Source organism: Calidris pugnax, unplaced genomic scaffold (genome assembly GCF_001431845.1).
Source record: "Calidris pugnax isolate Ruff unplaced genomic scaffold, ASM143184v1 scaffold211, whole genome shotgun sequence".
NCBI classification, from domain to species: domain Eukaryota; kingdom Metazoa; phylum Chordata; class Aves; order Charadriiformes; family Scolopacidae; genus Calidris; species Calidris pugnax.
This window is the reverse complement of record NW_015091083.1, coordinates 1,454,236-1,464,970: the sequence shown is the minus strand read 5'-3', so window position 1 is coordinate 1,464,970 and position 10,735 is coordinate 1,454,236.

Here is a 10,735-nt window from a genome sequence, read left to right as displayed (position 1 = left end):
TAATTGTACTGTACCATATGGAAATGGGTTATTGGAAGCTGGGTCACAGGGAGGCTGGCTGTGGTACTAAGGGCTTGCTTTGTAGTAGGAGCTTGACCGGCAAACAGTTGGTGACAGCTGACAGGAACACAGCTCTTTCCTCAGGAATTCACTGGTGTTTTCAGTGTGTGATGTGTCCTGCAGGCGTGTGGCTGTATCAGGGAGGAGGTGAGGAGCAGAACAGCGCGGCTGCGTGCTTTCTGTCCCTGCCCAGAGGTGGTGGCCAACCACCGCCTGCTCTGGGGCAGCAGTTCCCCTGCTTTGCTCCAGAGTTGCATTTTCTTGGAGCTCTTCTGTCTCCCTGATGCTCCTGCTTGCAGACTGGTGCCGAATGGTCCTCTGGCAGTCTTGGTGGCTCTAGTGGAGGGCCATGGGTTTGCAGAAACGTAGATCACCTGGGGATTTGAGGAAAAGGGGGTTGATGCAACAAGTCAGCATTGCCAGCTGTTGCTGGTATTTCCTGACCAGCTTGCTGAACCCACATGGAGCAGTGAAAGCAGAGCATCAAACGGGTGGCGAAGAAGCTGCAAGAGAATCCTGCCTTTAGGGGTAGAAGCTGTTTTCCTGGCGTAGATGTTCCTACTAACTCATAGTTCAGCCAGCCCCTTAATGAGAGCTGCTTTGCTCTTCTCTGGTGCACAAGTAAGTACAAGTAGTTCTTGGGGCATCAGGAACTCTGGATATCTCTTGTTCATTGCACAACCTTCTTGACTTGTAGAACTTGGAACAAAAGCTTTTAGTCGTTTCCAGGCTCGACCAATCCATAGCTGTGTCCTGCTACACAGATTATTTTTTTGTGCGTGTTACAGATGCCTTGAAAATAATCAGATGTGTTTCCCTAAGCTGATCATCATGTTGGCAGGGGTTGCACAGCCCCAGTCTCTTCTGTCCTTCCCCTGCTGCAGAAAATGACTTTTTCGTTGTTGTTCTCATTTATATGTGAATTGGCAGATTGTGATGGTTCCCTGACCTTAGAGGTGGAGGGGAGGATGAATGTTTGTGTCAGTGTATGAGAACCTGACGATGTCGGGGTGTTTCTCACTGCCCAATTAGAGCACAAAGCACCGTGAAGTTAATAGTAATTTGACCGCTGGGGACCCTGTCTGGCCTCCATGTCTCTCATTTCCCAAGACACTGGTAGGAAAAGATGCAGCAGCTGGGTCGGTTTAGGGTGACCACAGCACACCTTTTAGCAGGTGGAGGAAGTGTGTTAAAGATGGGCTTTGTCAGCTAGTTTTGTGTTACGTGTAACAGGTTGTGAGGCTTGGAAGGAAAGGTCACAGCCACTGTGAAAATGGCAGGTTGGCCGTGGATCCGTGAGGATCCCGGCACCGGCAGCGCGTCCTGAGCTGCCGTAGGGGTGAGGAGAGGTTTAGCAGGAGCTTTTGAGCCCTTGGGCAGCAGGTGTAGCTGGTGGCTGACTTGCACCTTGGATGGGGTGAGTTGATAGGGTAGGGGTGAAAGTGTTGATTCTTTGTAAGACAAAACCAAATACTGTTTCTTCACAAGTCAGTGTTACGAGGTTGTGAGTCATCTTTAAAAATGAATAAATAAATAAAAATGCAGTGAGCATGTGGGAGAGCGAGCAGCCCGAAGTGCTCTGCTCAAGTGAAAGCTCGCTTTTACTTGCTGTACAGTAAAATTGCTGCAAAATACGCTACAGGCAGTTCGATACTGTTCGTATTGATCCCAGAGAGACAAAGGATTCGCTCGGTTTCTGTCTGACTTGTATAGGGCAGAATAACCCTTCCCGTGTCTCTTTGGAATGATATAGAATGGTATTTTACATTTATTTGAGGAGGAGTGATTTCATTGGAAATACCCAAATAAGAATCAAGCCTCTCCTGCTTCACGTGTATGGGGACACTTCCCTGGACATCAGGGAATTTCTGGAAAATTCCTTGTGCTGAGAAGCAGCAATGCTTCTGCAAACAGCAGAGGCGTGTAATTTGTCAGATGTTACTACAGTATTGTCTGAAATTGAGTCACCCCCTGAACTAATCAAGTGTGCTCTTTTTCTGCCTCATCTGTAGCTCCAGCTGTACTGTGCAGGCAGGGAGCTTGGGACTTGGAAAAAATTGTGTCTGATAAAACTGCTGTGGATTCTCTACAGGATTAACATGAATGTCCTGTTACTGTCTTTCTTTTTTTTCTTCAGTTTTTCAAATGCTTTTTTCTTTTTTCCCCTTCAGTGTATTGTTGGGCATTAGGTGCTGTCTCTGTATGTACTTTGAATGCTCAGGTATTGGCTTGTGTGGAGTTCACAGTCGCACAGTTACGCTGCTGTTCATGCTGCATTGGCTTTATTTGGTCCCGCTGCCAGCCGCTGTGTGTTAAACACACCTGAGGTACTCCCCAAAGCGCGTATTCATGGCTGCTTTGGGCTGCTGTTTTTTCCTGGTTTCTTTTTGTCCGTCTTGCCTAACGCTGCCAGTGCACGCTCTTTAAAATAAACTCAGAATTATTTTGCTCCCCGTAGTTGTACAGCTGCTTGGCCTTTTTAGAATGAAAGGGTAAAGGTCTGGGAGCTGTGCAGAATAAGACTTACTGAAAATTAAAGTCACTTAAGTATGCATTATATCCACTCTTACCATGTGTTTTCCTAAATCCCCATCCTTCCCCAGTGAGTATTCTGTTTGGGCTGGGCCATAACTAAACCTATGGCCTTGCGTAATCTCTGTTGTCTTTTCCTAAACTCTTCATTTCCCCAGTTTTCAAGGTTATGGAACCTTGTCTGTCTTCAGCATCATTTCTCGACAGCAACCCAAGCCATGGATTTGGCATAGCTCTTGTTGTAGCTGCTGCTTTTTCCCCCCCAAGGGAGCTGCTGTGGTCATCATGCTTGAGTTCACGTATCTTATTTACACTAATCCCATGAAGTATTTTTATTATTGGAAGGTAGACATGGTTGTCTCAGTGTTACTCCCCCACCCCACAGGCAAAGGAAGTCTGTGGCTTCTTCCCAGGCAGCTACGTTTGATTTAACTGTAATTTTACTTGGTTTCATCCTTGCATGAAACTGGATCAGAAATGGCAGGTGATGTGGTGGTGGTGGTAGAGTGCAGGTCATGTCAGCGCCGGAACAGGTATGGGGCCAATTAAGCAATGTTGCTCAGGAATTTAGTTTGACAAGTAAAGGTTGATGGGTTTGGTAGGGAGTTTCAGTCAAGTGTAGAGATATCACAACGGGCCCAACAAACCATAGATTTTTCCACTGGTGCTTTATGATGTTCATTAGAAGTCAATTCTATTTCGTAATTAGATTTGTAGCCTTTTCTGTTCCAGTTGCTAAATTTGGCTGCCACATTTTACAACAGAATTAGTTGTAAACTGGTAGATCTAAGGTAGAGAAAAACAACCATAGAAATGTGTTGGACAGGACGTGATTTTGTTCATATTTGCATAAATCGTGCATCCACTATTAGGACAGGGCTGACGGGTCATTCACGGTCAGGGTTACCAAAATCTCTGGGGTAATACTGGATGCCGAGACAGATGGATGGTCTTTCCAGATCCAGAGATTAAGTCCTCTCCTGTAGCTCAAGTGCAAGGCCCACCCGAAATGTTTCAGAGCCAAAGATTATTGGTGGCCACCCCGTGACAGAGGCTGCAGTCTGGGGGGGGTTCCCTTCCCAGCGGGACAGACGCCTAATGCCTCAGCAAACACTTTCCAACTCCAGAAGCAACAGCAAGCTTGGAGATCCAGCCCTGGTGTGACCTCAACGTACGCCTTCTTAGAAAGGAAAACACTCTGCCTTCAGTATTAACAGTAAAACAGGATTTGCAGTTACTGTCAAGAACCAGATTTAGGCTTTTAAGTGACTTAAATGATTCTGAAAGTTTTGTTCTTGACGTGGCACAGAAAAGTCCCATAGAGTCCAGCTATTTTAGATCTAAGGTGGAAATCCAAAAGGCAAACTATTCTATCCCGTTCAAATATGGGACTGAACGTAGGTTCTGAGGTCATGTCAATCAATCCTGAAAATTCAATGTATTTTCTTCATTTTTCAAAGTTGTGTATCTGTTGATGAGTAACACAGGGATTTCTTTCAAATCTTGAGTTGCTAAATCTGTAGATGCCCCATGCATTTTCTGCATGCTGCCTTTCATTTAAAGCCATTTTGAAATGAAAAAAAAATTTTGTATTTTCTGTTGAGGGGATGAAAGATATGATGGGAAGAAAAGGATATGTTTTGAGGCAGAGTAGTTTTTTTATCTTTTCCCTCTCAGCTGCCTTGTTAACTTTTGTATTGAAATTGAATCTTGTAAAATCGAGTGGAAAAATAGTTTCACACCCCCAAAAATCCATGCTGTCCCATGCTGCATGGTGTAAGGTTTAAGCTTAGAATAAGTCCTCATCTGTAGAAGGTAACTGAATTCCGAGGCTGGCACTGAGTAGCAGAGATGATTCAGCTGCCTGGAGTCAGTGACTAATGGGGAAGGATTCCAGCTTGGCGAATATGTTGCGTAATAAAATGAAAATCTTTTCAGGTTTATTAGATTTCTAGCAAAAAGCCCAAAGCTGTTGGTATATCTACTTTTAATTTACAGCAAAGGATGACAAATGTAATTTCTGGTGTAACTAAGCATTTCTCTGTGTTTCAGTTATTTTGGTAGAAACAAATAGCATCCAGTGTGAACTCAAGATAGAAGAAAAACAGCAGGCAACAAATGGGAGAAGGATTAAGGAAAGGTTAAGGTATTGAAATACTGAAAGTGTTCTGAATATTTTTAAAAGTTTCAAGAAAACCTGAAATGTAGCAACTTTTTGTTAAAGAGCAAAACTGACTGTCTTTCTTTTTTTTTTTTTTTTGTAGAAAAGATGACAAAATGTTAGTATTTCCTAGGTTTGTAATACACAAACTCTAAAGCTGTGTTTCTACCTATGAAACACGCATGGCAGTATTTGTAAGTGTAGTCGCTTGACAGGAGTGAGTTTACACCACTGAGTTCAGTCCGTTGTAGGGGAACGGTGGCAGTGTCACCCTTAAAAAGGAGTGTGTGAAACTGGTACCTACGAGCAAATCTTACAGTACCGGTCAGTCTGAGATTGCACACAGGGAGAGATGGACCTTTTTTGGCCTGAGCCAGGACAGCTTTGCTCATACGAGGTGCACAGGATGGACAGGACGTACAGGACCTCCAGAGGCTTGAAGAGGGGGAACCCCAAGAGGGATGAGCATGAGGAGTGCTTGGCAGGAAGGAAGGGAAGGTGGTTGTTGTCGGCTGGTGAGAACACCCAGCTTGGATAAGGGATGAGCTGATTGCTGTCTTGTGCTTGCTGGTGTGTAACACGTCTCTTGTTAGGTTGGCCAGTAATTACGCTGTCAGTGAAAGTGTTGTAATCACATATTATGGCTAGTGTTATTTTTAAAAAGCAAAAATGGCTTGCTTTCTTTTTTTTTTTTTTTGTAGAAAAGATGACAAAATGTTAGTATTTCCTAGGTTTGTAATACACAAACTCTAAAGCTGTGTTTCTACCTATGAAACACGCATGGCAGTATTTGTAAGTGTAGTCGCTTGACAGGAGTGAGTTTACACCACTGAGTTCAGTCCGTTGTAGGGGAACGGTGGCAGTGTCACCCTTAAAAAGGAGTGTGTGAAACTGGTACCTACGAGCAAATCTTACAGTACCGGTCAGTCTGAGATTGCACACAGGGAGAGATGGACCTTTTTTGGCCTGAGCCAGGACAGCTTTGCTCATACGAGGTGCACAGGATGGACAGGACGTACAGGACCTCCAGAGGCTTGAAGAGGGGGAACCCCAAGAGGGATGAGCATGAGGAGTGCTTGGCAGGAAGGAAGGGAAGGTGGTTGTTGTCGGCTGGTGAGAACACCCAGCTTGGATAAGGGATGAGCTGATTGCTGTCTTGTGCTTGCTGGTGTGTAACACGTCTCTTGTTAGGTTGGCCAGTAATTACGCTGTCAGTGAAAGTGTTGTAATCGCATATTATGGCTAGTGTTATTAGGCTAATGAGTAACTAGTTCATACGTGCACACCCCTTCTCGGAGCTCTGTCAGGCGGAGCACATGGATGCCACGTCAGTGCCATCCAGCATCCCATTAAATGGTGTACTTCCCTGCTGGGGCACACAGTCCTGCTGCTTCTGTCTGGGAGCTTAATGTTTTACTCCATCCTCAGCTTTTCCAACATCACACTCTCATCCCGTGGAGCTGACCTGCATACAAGATGCAGCTGCTGCCCTAGATGTGGTGCATCTGCAGAGGGGGGAGAGAGGGGTCTGGAGACTGGGGAGAACACACCTGACAGCTCGTGCGAGCCGTCAGCAAGAACCCGGACCGGTGCTCCCAGGAGGCACTAAGGTTTGTCCTCGGGCTGATGTGGATGGTTGGTGCCAAGCATCACCTTGAGGACCACTGCCTGGGTCAAACTGAGACCCTCACCCCTGTGCAGGTGCAGTGCAGTCTCATTGCTCTGGTGAGGTTGTACTGGCAGCACCGACAGCCAACAGTGGCCCTGTGCTGGGATCCAACACTGGCACCTCTTCGCCACCTTAGCTGCTGAACTGGGTGACGTCAGTGATGATGCTCATGTACCCTGTTACATCAAAGCCTGTGACCCACAAATGCTGAAGGAGGCAGGAGTCAGGGAAAGGGAAGACAAAATTCAGCTCTGGTAGTGGTCTCTCTGCCTTCAGCACTCTGAAGGAGATTCCGTGGATGGTCCTCCCTCCCCCATCAGGATGTGGTGTTACCGTGGTGTTACCTCCTGTTCCGTTGAAAAGTGGAGATGTGCCCCCCAGCACGGTGGCACCTGAGGTCTGACTTTGTGCCGCAGGTTGGGGTCAGAGCACAGAGCTGCTCGCTGAAACCCACGAGTCCCTTCGAAAAGCAGAATCCACCCTAGAGCAGGATGTTGAGGGTGATGCTCGTTGGTACCAGGAAGAGAGATCTCCAAATGCTTGGCACAGCTTTGCTCCAAAGATGGCTTCTGGTCCTTCTCCTCTCCTTGGCCTGCTTTCCTGGAGAGGCTGGTTTCACCCATTGCCTGTTGCCGTTCCCAGCACAAGGTGGCACTCGGGTTCCAGGAGAGGGGCTCTGCAGCCCAGCTGCCTCTTGGAACCAGCAGGTATCGGTTACGAGCTCTTTGGCCATTTATTGCTTTTTACCGCGTGATATCCCAGGAGTGCATCCGAGTGATACGTGGGGGAAGAAAACAACCAGCCAGCAGTGATCTGGAGGGGAGGGAAGGATCCAATTTACAGAGCGATGCTCTGCAAGGCAAGGGGGGGTGGGGGAATAACTCGATGCTGAATGCAGCTGTGCTCTTGCTAGTTTTAATCCTTTTGCATACCACCAGGAGGAGGTTCCCCCTTCAGCCCTTTCCAGCCTCATCTGCGTCTGTCTCCCGAGTTCCTGCTGTTTCCATTAGTCAGGATAACTCCTGCCAAGGGCAGGCAGGCTCTGTGTGTGCTGCGCCTCGCATCCTGCTGCTGTGTTAAAGGCCCTCAGACAAGGGGAAGCACAAGTACAGGAGGAATGGGGCTGGTGAGGAAAAGAGTGGGAAGAGGCAAGCAGTGTAACATCCTCCTCTCGTCCGCTGGGTCTATAGGAATCCTTTCTTGGTCAGAATCCAGCATTAACACTTGCCTCAAGAATGCTGCCTGCGTTCCTGCGGGGGAGGGGTTGTTGGCTGGTATTGCAGCTCCCAAAACCAAGTGAGAGCAAGTTGGCTACTGCCTCTTCTGTTGCTCTGCAGTACTGTAAAATCAATATTTGCCCGGGGCTTGCACCTCTGTGCTATCAGCTGTAGGAAGATCCCAGCCATCTAGTCAGCATCACTTTCTAGAATACTGAACTCTCCTTTTGGTTTACTTGATATTCTTCCCCACGCTGCAAGGTATTTATTATCTACCTAAACTGACCTAGTAGGTTAATTTCTGTGAAGTTCTAATGAAAACTATGGAGGAATACAAATAGTGAAACGTGTAGCTGATCGCTACCGGCCTTCCTTCAATCCAGGCTGCGTCACCCCTTCTCTTTGTCCTGCAGCCCCAGCTTGCTGCTCCCACAGAAACCATGGGGTTAAGTCTCAGGACTCTTTTGCCCATGCCTTTTCTGGATCAAGTATTACCAAGAACAATGCAGCAATAATCTACCGTGTACCACAATTATCTATGAAGGGGATCAGAGTTACAGTGGCAAAGAGGTGGAGGCACTGGGGCACTGAAACATTAACTGGCTTCCTTAAGGGAACATAGCAGAGAAGTGACAGACTCTGAAATAGCACTGATCTCCTAAAGATTGCTTAAAGTGCAGAGAAAAGGCTTCATGCGTCATCTTCTGTGCAGGTTGAAGCGTTGCCTGACACTGACTGGCTGGTCCAGTGGGACGACAGCGGTCAGACATGCAGGAAATCTCGGCTGGCTATTAAAAGCTGTTTGTGTGCCCTTGAGCTGGGCCCCAGAATCTGAATCTTACTTCTGTAGAAAAAGCAAGCAGAACAATACCCAAATGCTAATCTGCTCTGAGAGTCTGGCTTAGGTTGTGTGCTCCAGAAAGTCAAACTGATTTACAGAAAGGAAGGTGAGGAGACAGGAGGCTCTGCCAAATCTAAAGCATATGCAGATGCTTTTAATCAGTGAAGAAACAGCCATGGGTATCAGTGGGGTAAGGGCCCTGAGAGCGGAGTTTTTTCAGAGCTTATTGAGACAGAAGCCTCTGCCAGAAGTAGCAGGCCAAGAGAAGCAGAAGACAACCCACACCCCCACCTCAGCCACCCATTTGACATGACATGCTCTGTGGTAGAGGTGGGTTGGTGACAAAGCACAGGGCTGTGCCTTTGGAGTCCGAGGCACTGGCTTCCAGCCCAGGGCACCCCCAGCAGCAGAGATGGCAGCCTCTGGGGGAAAGGAGCGGTTTGTTCCAGTGCCTGGGAATCAGACTGCTTGGTTGCTTTGGTCAGAGAAAGCTGCAATGTACATTTTTTTTTTTTTTTATAGTATTGAGTTTTTCCAACACTTCTCCTGTGTGTCCTTCACACTTACCTTACTAGACTTGCCTCACATGCCACAAAATAATTTCAAGTCTGGCTCCTGATACGCGTTCTGTCTGTAAAACAGGGGTGATACTACCTGTCACCAGTCTAATAAAGCTATAAGCTCCTCAGGACGAGGACTTCTCCTAGTTGTGTAAAACTTTCACGTATGTATTATGAGTCTTGAAATAGGTAGCTATAAATCCCACAGTTACAACAGTAAAATAATTATAATTATTATATAAAATAATTATATTTCTATATAATTACTATACAAATAATACATATATAAAATAATTATCACTATATTATATAACATAATAATATACAGTAAAGACCTCTTTCAGCTTGTAGAAGATGTAGGGCAACAGTAACTTTCTTCCATTCCTTTTTATCTTTCTGAAAAGCTCTTTCCCTCCTCCCCCCTATACAAACCTAGCGTATCTGTAATAGTGAAGACTTTCACCTCTTTTATGTTGCCAAGCAGCTGCAGTTGCAGTCAGTAAGAATCTATTTAGGCTAATTAGACTTTGCAAATCTACTATGGTTCTCTTGTTGGCACCTGTAGACAAAAAAAAAAGCGGTGTGTCTCTTACAGGGCCTGACTGTTGCAGCAGCACCTCATTGCTTGGCAGGCACAAGTGCTGATGCACTTGACTGCAAAATGGTGTAAGAAGGAAGAGTCTTGGCTCTGGAAAGCAGCTATAAAAGCACGAATGGCCATACGTCTTGTGACCTTTGCTGATTGTGTGATTGTCCAATGTGGTATCAATGTGGTGACTCTCATAGACTGTTAAGAATCAAACAAGACTATTTTTTTATCCTTGCACCACCAGGATGATGCCAGCACGCAGCTGGCATAAGGTGTGCAAGTAGACAAAGTGACTTCAGTCAAACTCTAAGTATTTGTAAAGTGTTAGGTTCTTTCATAGCCCTGCCACTGCCTCCCACTTACAGGCAAACCTGTCCCCCTCTTCCCCTCTGCAAAATGGAAATAATTCTTCTCTGTATTTAAATAATAACTTTTTTACAGGAGAGTTCATCATCCGGGCAAGGACTTAGAAGAAGGAGGCTAAAGGGCATTAGCCATACACCAGTACCAGCTAGCATGGCATATTGCAGGATGGTTTGGGTTGGAAGGGACCTTAAAGATCATCGAGTTCTAATCCCTCTGCCATGGGCAGGGACATCTTCCACTCAACCAGGTTGCTCAAAGCCCCATCCAGCCTGGGCATCCACAGCTTCTCTAGGCAACCTGTTCCAGTGCCTCACCACTCTCATGTGCTCACGTGCTCATGAGCAGTTAAGCTAAGCAGAGCCTTTCACCTCTCCAGCACTGCTTCATGTGGATATTTACTGTCTGTTGTAACAAGCCATTTTTCACTAGGTGGTTCTAATCTTATTGCAAGATCTTCTGACCTAGCTTCATTGCAAAGATTTTAACTGGACTTTGGAATCCGAAAGCAGTAAAGGGTAGGTAGGTGGTGAATATTTCTCACCGTGTGAGTATGTTTCAAGATTGTCCTTCCTTCTCCTCGCTCACAGACTCTGAAATCTATTTCTGTGGCTAAAAGTGTCCAACTAAACTAAAACTTAATCTGGCTACTGCCATAAAAGACAATAAAAACAAATACATTAGCAACAAAGGAGGGCTAAGGAGCATCTCTACCCTGTATGGGATACAGAGGGAAACATAGT